General features: G+C 44.4%; 1 long non-coding RNA gene across 1 annotated transcript; it reads right to left on the bottom strand.

Moving 5' to 3' along the window:
- Nucleotides 1-1,593: 1,593 nt before the first annotated feature.
- Nucleotides 1,594-5,805, bottom strand: LOC133390257 (uncharacterized). Its single transcript, XR_009764354.1, has 3 exons — nucleotides 5,618-5,805; nucleotides 4,521-4,696; nucleotides 1,594-2,210 (listed from the first exon to the last, which is right to left on the bottom strand). It is a non-coding gene; the product is annotated as an uncharacterized LOC133390257 (long non-coding RNA).
- Nucleotides 5,806-12,105: the final 6,300 nt, after the last annotated feature.

The raw sequence follows: 12,105 nt of genomic DNA, 5'->3' as shown, positions 1-12,105 counted from the left end.
TTAACTTAAATGTGCTTGGTATCTTGACTGCATTTTGTGCATTCTCTGGGTAACATGCATAGTCTTCAAGAAACATGCCCTTTCCCCCCTATCTCTTGTTGAGAAGTGTACAATTTACACACCCTTCCCCCAAACTGCTTCTGGCCCACTGGCTAATCTTACAAGGTCCACAACATACCCTCCCACTGATCAGCAGGAAGTCAGTACCTTGACCTACAAAGACTGAAACTTCAGAACTCTTGAGGAGGATCAACAAGAACTACTTCCATATCTTTATTTGCTCAGTTGTAACTTTGGTTTCTTTTTCTCCCCCCTCCCTTCAGAGAATAGAAGTAAGTTTTAACCTGCTAATCCTGTGCTGAAATGATCAGAGGTAACATCTGGATGATAGATAAAATGTCAGGGGTAGGATTAAAAGGAAGAATCATTTTTAATTAAATACAACCTGTGCAGAAAGAAAAGACTGGGGGGGGGAGCGCAAAGAGAATATCTCCATCTGGTCAGTTCTTTAATAGGGCAGATGAGAACCAGAGTATTCTAACTGTACAAAGGACACAGTGTTTCAAATGCCTAATGGCCATTTGAGTTAATATCCTAGCTGCTCAAAACTCCGATAGAACAAGAAAGGAAAAAATCCTCCTGTCTGCATCCTATATGAGATTTTAGAGTAGCTATTTCGTATGCAGCAGCTGTGAAAAAGACAAACTCCTTGCTAGGGGATTATTAGGGAGAGGGGGTTGAAAATAAAACTGTCAGTATTGTAATGACTCTGTATAAATCTATGTTGCAGCCTGTTTGGGAATCCCATATATACGGTTCTGGTCACCCCATCTCAAAAAGGGGGGTGCAGAGCTTGGAAAGGGGCAAGCAAAATAGTCAGGAATTTGGAGAAACTTCCTTCTGAGGGAAAGGGCTTTGCAGTTCAGAGGGCAGGGAGAAGGTTCGGCGTGCGGGGGAGAGACATACATAATAAAAGAGTTTTATAAAAGTATGCAGACAAGTTTTTTCTCCCTCCTTGAGGTCATCCAAAGAAGCTGATTTGATTCAGGACAGACAAAAAAGATAGTACTTTTTCACCCACCACTTAAATAATCTATGGAATCCTCTGCCACAAGATATGGCGATGGTCATTACATTTAGATGGCTTTAGACCAGAGAAAGCAAACCCTGTTAGACACCAGCTCCCACTGGACCCCATCCAGTATGTCCAATGGTCAGGGATGATGGGAGCTGTACTCCAGCAGCATCTGGAGGGCCACTCCTCCTATAGGCAAATTCACAACAATGTCTTACCAAAAGCTGGCAACCATAGATAAATTGAACTTCTATATTCAGAAGCAGCATATAGTTGAATAACAGTTTCTGAATTGCAACAGTGGGAGAGGCCTATAGCTTTTGGGGTTTGCAGAGGTCAGGGATAGACACATCTGTCATTTTCAGTGTCAGTTTTTCCAAGCTTAAATTCAGGTCACCACATTTCCATATCACTTTGTGATTAAAAAATAATCTCATAAATTCATCAGCATTTTAGAGTGTGGGTCTGAATAAAGAATTCTGACTAATATACACACTTTTGCAAGCAACTTCCCCAAATATTTTATTATTTGCTTTATATCCGCCATTCCTCCCAGTAGAGTATAATGCATTTTAGTATGTTTTTTCACTAACATACACATTTTAATCCAGACTTTCCCCTAATACATGCATTTTTGTTCACAATCTTTGGATGGAAAACTATTGCAAAATTCAGAGAAGTGCAGATTCTCAAAAGATGGCCACACTTTGATTCATGTATTGTTTCCGGAAGTGCGAATTTGGTTGTTTCACATTAAAGGGTGAACCAAACCAAATCTATCAGAGGCATCTGTTTAGCCCCTGCCTGAAACATGATGCTGGATTTCATGAACCTTCTGTCTGATTCTACAGGGCTTTATAAAAGAGGTTGTTTGCTTTTATCTGCTAAAACCCCACGTCGTTAGCAACATGGATAGTGGTGCTTTTTGTTCATGGCTATGAAACAAAATATTTGGATCTGGTGGTTTGTTGTTAGTTCATTGGCAAATGGAGCATGAGGTTTTCTGAGAGGCCTGGAGAACATCTGTGGCCTGGGATGTTCTCTCCCGTTGTTGGCGAGGCAAGGACAGACTTCGCTGAAGTCATCCAAGGACGGAGGCGACTCCCTCAGCTTCTCAACCAGCAGAGACCTTTAACTTAACAACAGAAAAACTTAAGCAAGATGAAGCTACAGAGGATAATGGAATGTTTGCAAATGTAACTACTACCTTCCAACAGGTAAATCAGCCTGGGAGTATGAAACAGGAGCTTGTATGCCAAGACCCCCAACTCATTGTACCTTACAGAAACTCAAGACCAATTGCAAGGTCAGTGTTTCTCATTAGAGGGCCAATGTGGTGTAGAGAGCGCTGGATCGCAGTGGCCTAGGTCGAATTCCCAACTCGGCCGCCATGAAGGTTATCAAGCGGCCCAAGGCAGATGATTCTCTCACCTAACCTTGTGGCAGTAAAATGGAGTGAACTGCTCTTATACAAATTGTGGCTCCACCATGGACCACAGCTGTAGATATTAAGCTTTTAACTCCCCACAGATCCTGGCATCTGCTAATGGGAATTGTTTCCCTCTATATGAGGCTACCCAACAAGTTCATGTTGCACCGGTGGCTTGGCTTTGGGTCCCCAGACCCCATCAGAAATACAGTGAGTGGATATTGGGGATGGGGCCTTCTCATCTGTGTCACCTAAGATTTGGAACAACCTCCTCAAGGAGGTTCCTTTGGCCTCATTTCTGCTCATCTAAAAGCCAGCAACAAAGACAATTCTATTCCATTGAGCTTTTGCAGAGTTTGATTCTTACGGGGTTTTTTGATGCTGATGCTGCCTTTTAGTTTCTTTGTTTTGTTTTTAGTTTTGTGGGTGGTCCTTTTTTGTTGTTTTAAGATCAGGATTGTGCATTTTGGTTCCTACTGTAAAGTGCCTTGAATATTTATAGAAAGATGGCAAACTGAGAAGTGCAGGGTCCCTTCATGATAGTCACAGCCACGCCCCTTTCCCCTTTTTTGCTGCAGGGTTGAGAATGAGATCCTTCTGGATGCCTTCTCCCACAACAACAGGCATCCCTAGGAGCCAATAAGAATGAAAGGGAAAGTGTTAGCTACTGAGTAGAGTCCTCTCAGTGGCTGACACACTCTCCTTTCATGCTGATTGGCTCAGAGGTTGCTAGGGTTGTAGGAACCCTGCTGGGCATCTGCTCCCCAAATAGTAAGGGGTCAAAGACCCCCCCCCAAGAGCTCAGATGGCTACACCCCTGTATAAATCTATCTGCAAAGATCTACTAATGGAGTCCAAAACTGGAACAAGGTCTTCCCAAAGGATAGACGTTTTGAGGACTGGACTGTAATTTTCCTTTGGAAAATGAAGGTCATGTTTTCTGCTCTTTCCATTAGCAAACCTACTCATCATTCAATGCTTATCATATATACATAGTTTATAATGCTCTTGGAATTTCCATTGTAGGGGATGGTGCCAATGAAAGGAAGGAGGCGGCAAGGTATGGAGATGGCGATAAGTATCTGGCACCCACAGTCAGTGGCTGAGCTGTACCTCCACTCATGCATGCCATAGGCAGTAGGTGGCTTTAATCCAGTGTTTAAAGTTTCCCACAATGCATTGCTGTGGGGCATTGTGGGAAATTTGAAATGGCAGTTCGTTGTAACCTGCTACTGCTGCTAGGCAAGCCTATGGCTAGCAGGTCTCACAAACACAGAAGAGCCACAGAGGGCACTTTATGAGGTCCCCATTAAACCTGAAGCTGAGAAGGTCAGAGGCCTAGGAGAGGAGAGTTTGATCTAGGAAAATAAGGGAAAAAGCAAAAGGAGGAGTTGGGTTGGGGATAGGAAGGAGGATAGGAGGGAGGATAGGAAAGGTATACAGAGGTAAGAGAGGCTGAAGTTTACATACTGATCTGAAATAACCAATCAAATCCAGGGCTCCAGGCCTTTCTCAGTGTATGATTGAAACACAGAGAATGAATGGCTCCGAGCCTTTAGTGCAATGCATATATTGGAAACGGCATTGTCGAACCACTTTTAAAACTCTGAACTAATGGGTACTTTGGCAACAGTTTCCAAGTCTGAAATCATTATTAATTCCTTTAGTACTGTAATAACATTGATGGAGATGAACTCTTCTAACACTGAAATTGTATAGTATTTAGCAGTAATTAACGTCCCCTAATTAGGAAATGTTGCCAAGTAGTTTTCTCTGCTGGCTCTATCAGTAGTTAAGTGCAGCTGGATGAAAATTAACCACAAAGGGAACAGCTTGTGTTTTATGTGAAGTTTGCCTTTGATTGATTAAAAAAAAAAATTCCTCAATGCATCATCTTATTATCAAAAAGGGTACATGGAATTATCAGTGTTAGAGAGAGTAAAGAAATCCACATGTCACAAACCACACAACAGATGAAGCCGATGGGGGTGGAAGCTAGAAAATTCAATAACTGACCTTGGAATCCAGTCACGTTTCTCAAGCTGAAGTGATTCAGTTTTAATGTGGCCATCACCATTGTCAATGGAGATTGCCAGTTGTTGGGCAAAGAGGACATTTGTCCCATTTTCAAACTGGGCTGAGGAACTGAGGCTGGAGGCTTCACAAGTTACTGTAGCCGTTTTCAAGCATTCCTTGAATAGGTGGAGAGGGAGAAATCAGGATTAGTAGAAACTGGTCCATCAGGGCAAATGGGGCACTTCATTTCCAACCAACCTCAACCAGTCCCTCCCTGTCAGCCTTAGTACACATTTTTCACTAGTTCACTAGTCTCAATGCTAGTCTTTCTAAAACTCAGCAGGGAAGAGAATGGGGACATAATCAGAATTAGTTGGCTGTGGCTGCGCCTGTCACTGGCCACCCTGCTTGCTACTCTACCAGTCCCAATGGGCACCTGCCACTACTGGGGTTGTGTCCATTGTCTCGACCACTTCACCTTCACCTGATTTTCCAAACCAATAACCCTGTTCAGATATTCCAATTCTAAATGTGACGAGGGGATGAGCAAACTAGTTTTACTTCCATCACCCTCCACAAATCACAGAGATAACTGCTAAAGCGGGCAACCTTTTCAAGTCATGTAGGCATTAGAACCCTGATCTTCCAGAGTTCTACATTTCCTTCCAATTTGTCTAGGCCTATAGCCAGTGTGGTGCAATGCTTAGAGAGTCAGAGTAGGACCAAGGAGCCTGGAGTTCAAATCTCCACTCAGCTACGAATCTCAGTGATGTCGGGCCAGTCACTGACTCTCACTTTAATGTACCTCAAAAGGTTATTGTGTCCTGTTCTCACCAGACTCCCTAAGGAGGCGAGACACTCCTCAGTTGAAACACAAGCAAAGGCAGCACAAGGATATATCCAGGGTCAGTCCAAACTCAGGGTCCAGAGTTTAGCATGTGTTTTTACATTGTTTTTAATTTTTTTAAAATTGTGTTTTTAAATTGTTTTTTGTGTTTTAAAATTTGTATATTTGTTTGTATTGTTTTAATTGCTGTAAACCACCCAGAGAGCTTCAGCTATGGGGCGGTATATAAATGTGATAAATAAATAAATACCTCAAAACCAAGAGGGTCAGACAAAAATCAGGATCAAAGCAGTCTAGGGTCAGAAGCCAAGCAGTCTATGCACAGGTAAAGAGCAAACCAAGAGACAGGTCTGGGATCCACAGGCAATCTATGCCCAAGTCAGGTCCAGAGCTGTACCAGCAGCCCTTCTGGCCTAGCACAATTTTTGTGTGTGCTGGAGCTGCTGAACCACACCCCAAATCTCAGCTGACTCCCATTGATAACCTGCACCCAGGCCTTTACTCCCGAGGAGTCCTTTACTCCAAAGCAGTCCAGGCCTGTAATTGGCCACTCTGGATGGGCTGGGTCTCCATCTGGCATAGGAGGCAACACCTTTCCCTTAGGCTTGGGGGACTGTAAAGCCTCCATGTCAGAGGCCGAACTTGCTGCGGGTGCAGACAGTCCATCCTGGACCTCATCATAGGACCCTGACCTCTAACCCTCAGATGGAGCCTGAGCCAGGGCTGGGTCCAAGACTGGCGCTTCCTGGTCTTCCTCCAACGTGGATTTCTCTGATGAGGACTCCCCTGGCTGGGACCTGACATGTTGCAAGGATAAATGGGGAGACGGACAACCAGCTATAAATTGTGGCTTGTATGCACATTCTTTAGTATTGGTTCTGGCAATTTTGGTTTGTTTTATGTTGTATCATTAGGAACCTGTCCTTTGTTTCTTGTGAGACAATTAGATGAACGTGCAGAGGACAGGGACATGGTCACGGTCCTAATTCTGCCCCTCTGTGGGTTGGCTGAACATCTGGAATGGGATTTCATTGTGAGCATGCACCTAAGAATATAATGCATGAATGAGAAAACACCATGTGTTTAGAAACTCATGCCACATACACATATACACATCAGAGACAGAGCGAACATTAGCTGCCGCTCCCAGTTACACTTACACCCAGTTGCGGTCCTGGATTTGCTGCTATGTGAGGTGTAGAATGGGTCCAAACCCTCAACACAGAAGAAGCAGAAAAGGCAAGAAGAGGCCAAATGTGCACATTTTTGGAGAGAGGGGACAGGGCCATAATCCCCTTCAAAGAGGACAACAGAAAGGCACATACTGTAGCAGCCTTTCCCAATCTTTGGGTCCCCAGATGTTGCCAGACTACAATTCCCATCCTTCCTGACCATCTGGCTGGGGATGATGGCAGATGTAGTCCAGCAACATCTGGGGATGAAAAGCTGGGAAAGGCTGTACTATAGATATGTGGCAGAGCACATTTTTGTATGTCAGTGCAATTCCTGGCATATCTAGAAGACAGAAATGGGAAAGTTCCATGTTTGAAAACCTGGGGAGCAATTGCCAGTCAGTGAAACAGATGGCCCAGTGGTCTAACTTGGTATAAGGCAACTTCCTACCTGGCAGGGGACATACTCTGATCGTGAAGGAGGTTTTTCCAGGGTGAGGCTCACACCCTTTACCGACCTTGCCTACCTGGAATGCGCCCTTCAACTCTGATCATGCCGTTTGCTTGTCTGGATGGAGGGTAGAGAGGGGATTGTGAGCATGTGTAGAAAGGTAAAATTTACATTCATTGTTCTGCCCACTTTTACTCACTGACACGTGGCCCCCAGAAGGTTGCACAGAATGATCTGCAGTCTTCAGACTGATGCAGATGGATCGGCAAATATATATTTATAGGTCTACCTGTTTTTCCATCCACCCACCCAAACGAGAACTTTTGTGTAGGCCCTGTCCTGAGACCCAACCTTGACGAGCTCAGAGCCAGCTTCAGGTTTGATGGGGGGCAGCAGCGCATGTGCACGTGCAAATGTACATACTATGTAGGTCCACAGTGGCTTCCTCTCATGGTGGGCCTGCCTTTCTCCCCTTCCTTGATAGCTGCAGGGACAACAGCAGCAAAGAGCCACTGTAGCTGGCAAGTGCTGCTGCTGGGCACTGCCACTTTAATTCTCCCACAATACCTCTGGGTCCAGAGGCATTGCGGGGGGAATTAAGTTAGCAGGTGTCACCCAAAGCCTCCCAGGTGCCAGTGCTGAGAGACCTGCCAGGCCCAGAGCATTTTGGGTCAGCAGCATTAAGGGCTCAAGCTATCCGCAACTGGCTGATGACATCAACCTCTGCTGCCAGGCCTGGTTGGGCTCCCAGAACTACTCTATGCTCTGCCCTAGCCACAGTCCTAAGCTTGCCCTGGAATCTCCCTGCCACCACCCAGATAGGGAAATGTTTTATTTCAAGACCTGGCCATCCCAGCAGTAACAGGGTGGCCAGATGCAAAGGAGGGCAGGGCTCCTGCCCCTTTAATAACTGGAAATTTCAGCAGATGTTAGCAGCAGTTAGCAGTTATTAAAGGTGCAGGAGTCCTGTCCTTTTCTTTTTTTAAATCTGGCTACCCTAGGTGGTGAGAGCCAGTGTGGCGTAGTGGTTAGTGTTGGACTTGGACCTGGGAGACCAGGATTTAAATCCCCACACAGCAATGAAGCTCGCTGGGTGACCTTGGACCAGTCACTGCCTCTCAGCCTCAGAGGGAGGCAACGTTAAACCCCCTCTGAATAATGCTTATCATGAAAACCCTATTCGTAGGGTCGCCATAAGGCGGGATCGACTTGAAGGCAGTCCACCCTAGGTGAGGTACAAAATACAACCCAAAACCAACCAACAACCTCAAAACAAGATCTAGGAAATTAAAGCAAAACATCGTGCTCACAGTCATCATTACATTACTACCCATACACTACTTTCGTCACTGGCTACAATACTCAGTTGTTGTTTCCTCAAGCAATTATTTCATTGTTGTCCTGATGCAACATTATGGTAGTATGCTTGTGAATGATGTGGCCAATTGTGATGTGACCCTTGGCTAATTAAAGCTTGCCGAGGGAGTATGATCAGATGGATCCAGTGTTGGTCAATTTATTCTCACAGAAAGGAGTGCTCCCCACTGTCTTGAAAGAGGTGGTGATATGACAAGTTGTGAAAAAGCCCACCCTCTGGAACCATTGGTCTGTTATAGCTATCCCTGCCCCCAAATACCCCCTTTGGGGGAAAGGTAGGTGGCAGACAGAGTGGTGACACAACAGTTGCAAGTACTCTTGGATGAAACCAATGAGCCTGGCTCATTCCAGGCAGGGTTCAGGGATCAGGCATTTATCCTTCAAAATTCCCTCCCATTACATATCAAGCAGGTACCTTCTTATTTTCCTTTTGGCACCAGTTGAAGATATTCCTCTTTCAACAGGCCTTCTAACTGGAGACTTTTATCCCAGTTGGTATCTGTACTGGATATGAATAGATTTTATATATGTGTTGTTTTAAATTGTTTTTATGTAGATATAATTGTTTTTGTACAGTATATGCAAACGTTTTAGGTGTTTCTATATATGCAATAGTGGGGAAGGGCCATAGCTCAGTGGTAGAGCATGTGCTTTGCATGTAGAAGGTCCCAGATTCAATCCCTACCATCTCCAGGTAAGGCTGGGAGACAACCCAACCTGGAACTTTGGAGAGCTGCTGCCAGTCAGTGTAGACAATACTGAGCTGGATGTGACTCAGTATACGGCAACTTCCCATGTTCCTAAGAGTTCTGTGCATGTTTTTATTGTGAATCATTTTGATATGCCTCATGAGAAATGATTCATAAATGAAATGAAATAAATCATAGTATTCCACGGCTCACAAGAAAAGAGGATTGAATCCAAATCCATTTTAGGACAATCCCATTATTAGACCAAACAAACTATTACAAAATAATCTGCAAGCTTTCAGGTTTCCCAGACCTCTTTATCAGGCTGGATGTTAAAAACACAAGGTGGGAAGAAACAAGGATGCTGGTATAAATCAAGCCATCTAAGGCTGCAATCCTAACCCCATCTACCTGGGAGTAAGCCCCCACTGAATTAAATAGGACTTACTTCTGAGTAGATATGCATTGGTAGTCAATGCTAGTCCTACTCAGAGTAAACCCACTGGAGTTCATAGACATGGGACTTAGTTGGGTGAGTAGAATTTAGTTAAATACAATCCATTGTTAGGATTGTGCTGAAAGTCTTAAGTTGATGTGTGGAATTAGCAATTAAATGAGGCCCTTTCAGGAACATTAGGTTTCAACTGATAGTTGTATTTGCAGCAATGGAAAATCATCTATTTCATGCTTGCCCATCAGCCATGGTGCCATTTGATATCCTAAAGTACCTGCAAAGGCTTTTGATTTAGCTGGATGCAAAAAGATGTTGTGAACAATTATATTGGGCTCAAGGTTTAGTTTTGGAGATGCATTATTTTTACTAATATAAATATTAGTAAATATTAGCCTATTGTTTATGACTATTTACATTTTTGTTATGTCTTTTCATTTTGAGTTGTGAGCTGCTTTGAGCGCGGTTTACTAAAGTGGCATACAAATAAGCAATGATGAGGATAACTCTTTCCATGCACAATATTTTGATGTGGATTCACTTTTATTGTCTGCATCATGAAGTTGCTCAAAGGTTGGATCACCTATCAACACTGGATTGGTGTTTCTCCTGGAATATGTGGAAGAGAATGGTATACCAAGGAGTTAGATGTTGGTGAACCACACTTGCTCCTTTCACGCCTAGAGATCCCTCTGGGCCAAAGTCCTGTAACAGGTTAATTCTTATTTTGGCATTATTCTGTAAAATTGTAGTTGTGTGGTGAGATGGCACTGCTGAGCAGCACTTGGGAACATTACTCATTTATCTTTCAAGAGATAAGCATAACATTATCCCACAGCATCCACCTGGTACTGGTACAAGGTTGGATAGCCGGCTAGTGATCTGTTTTGGCAGCTCTCCATAGAGTAAGTGCTATCTTGACCTTGCAGATGTATAAACATTGTCAAGGCCACTGATGTATAGTCAAAATAGCAGGTGTGATTAATTAGAACCTAACGGTATATAAAGCCCTGCAAATCCCTCCAATATTAGAACCTCAGCATAGATCAGAAGATGGTATCCACCAGACCTCACAGGAACGTGTCCCTCACTGTTCTGAGGGGTTCCCAGTGATTGAAAGGTCATCTCCTTGAGGAGGGGGGAACTCAGTGTAGACCAGAGGTCCCAGGACAGTGCTGAGTGTCACCACCAGGGGTTCATCTGCTGTTGTTTTTCAAGGTGTAAGCTCTTCTTAGTTATAAAATAAAACCTCTGTCACCCCATTTTTGTGGGCATTGCCTCCAAATCCACAAAGAACCATTGCCCTTTGGCAATGTTGTGTTGTGGCCCATTTCTGCACACATAATGCCTTGCACGTGTAAAGTTGAGTCTGCAGATCCACTCTGCCAGGCTGTATGAGATGCCTTTATTGTCGTCGTGGTTGGCCATTTCCAGAATGTAGAGCTATGGATTTTTCATTTTATGGAATGCAGAGCAAACGGTTTTTCGCTTTCTCTGTGCAGTGGGTTCCAAGGTGAGGGGTGTATGCATGTATCACTCACACACACCCCTAGATCTGCTGCTCTGTGTACAAACATCCTTAGCTCAATGGCAGAGTACATGTACAGAAGGTCCCAGGATTGATGCCTTGTGTTTCCGGTTAGATAAGGAAGCAGATGGTGGGTAAAGCCTCTGCCCAAGACCTTGGAGAGCCACTGCCAGACAGAGTAGACAATACTAGGCTAATGGACCAATGGTTTGACTCAGTGTAAGGCAGCATTGTATGTCCATATGACACCAGGTTTTAGAAGGGTGACGCCATTTAAAGCATCCTCTCACCATCATATTAAACCACATGTTATTCCTCATTAGCATTTCTGTCTTTGGCCTACTCATTGATTCTATTTGCCAAGTGGCTAGCCTGTCAGTCCTTCTATTCCCAGTGTTTATACCAGATGTGGGGGACATTTGGTGCTCCAGATGTTGACTATGGCCATGGACTATGTTTGCTGGGGCTGATGGGAGTTGCAGTTCATCAACATCAGGAGGGTCAAAGGTTCCCCCACACCTGGTTTGGACTGTGGTCACATCCGCACTATACATTTAAAGCACATGGCTCTCCCCCCCCATCTTCGGAACTGTATTCACCCCTCACAGATCTACAATTCCCAGCACCCTTAACAAACTACACTTCCCACGATTCTTTGGGAGAAGCAATGTGCTTTAAGTGCATGGTGTAGATGTGACCTGGGAGCACCATTGATTGTGTAGCCAAAAGGGCACCATTTATACACAAGAGGTATTAGCAGGCTCGGGAGAACCCCAATGTTTGCAAAAGTGCAAACATTCTTTAGGGACTCTCCCCCAACACAAAGGGCTCCCATAAGGACTGAGCAGGTACAGTCAGTTGTCACAGAAGTAGACAGGCTGTTTTATGGGGTGGGGGGAACCCAATATGGGTGAGTGGGGAGTGGGCGTGGAATGGAGTAGTTGGAATCCTGAACAAGGAACACTCCACACTGCAAATTTTTTGTTGCAGCTCCCATTCTTTATTCTAAATATCAAACCAGGCCTATGTATTAGGCATGCACGCCACAGGCATAAACCGTCTCCCCCCCC

The sequence above is a fragment of the Rhineura floridana genome, chromosome 8 (genome assembly GCF_030035675.1).
Source record: "Rhineura floridana isolate rRhiFlo1 chromosome 8, rRhiFlo1.hap2, whole genome shotgun sequence".
NCBI classification, from domain to species: Eukaryota; Metazoa; Chordata; class Lepidosauria; order Squamata; family Rhineuridae; genus Rhineura; species Rhineura floridana.
The sequence above is the reverse complement of the archived record's forward strand: the minus strand, read 5'-3'. Positions and strand labels throughout refer to the sequence as shown.